Raw genomic sequence first — 481 nt, forward strand, 5'->3', positions numbered from 1 at the left:
AAGATATTGGATTATCTTGCTATATAAAACAGGATTGTTTTCTTTTCATATAAAGTTCACACTTTGTTATTAGTATGAAGGACCAAAGAAAAATTTCGTTAATAGATGGCATGAAATTCATAAATTTAATCATTCTGTTTTTGAAAGTTTGAGAGTATATACAAGTCTTACCTCATGCAAAATATTGCACTCCTGATGATGACACAGATAGATGTTGAAACACAGAGGGTATAAGACTGTTCACAGACTCCAAGATTTTACCTTTATGCAGTAAATTATTAATTAACATGTTTACTGCATTTTGAGAATGGAGACAGTATCATTTTTAAATATTTATTGTGCATCATTAAACGTTATTTATTTAAACAGTTGTGATATTTCAGTATCAGGTGGAAATACTCCACTGTTTCAGTATCACAGCAGATGGTGTGTGTGTGTGTGTGTGTGTGTGTGTGTGTGTGTGTGTGTAATAAGTAGAATA

Source organism: Limulus polyphemus, unplaced genomic scaffold (genome assembly GCF_000517525.1).
Source record: "Limulus polyphemus unplaced genomic scaffold, Limulus_polyphemus-2.1.2 Scaffold4607, whole genome shotgun sequence".
Classification (NCBI taxonomy): Eukaryota; Metazoa; Arthropoda; class Merostomata; order Xiphosura; family Limulidae; genus Limulus; species Limulus polyphemus.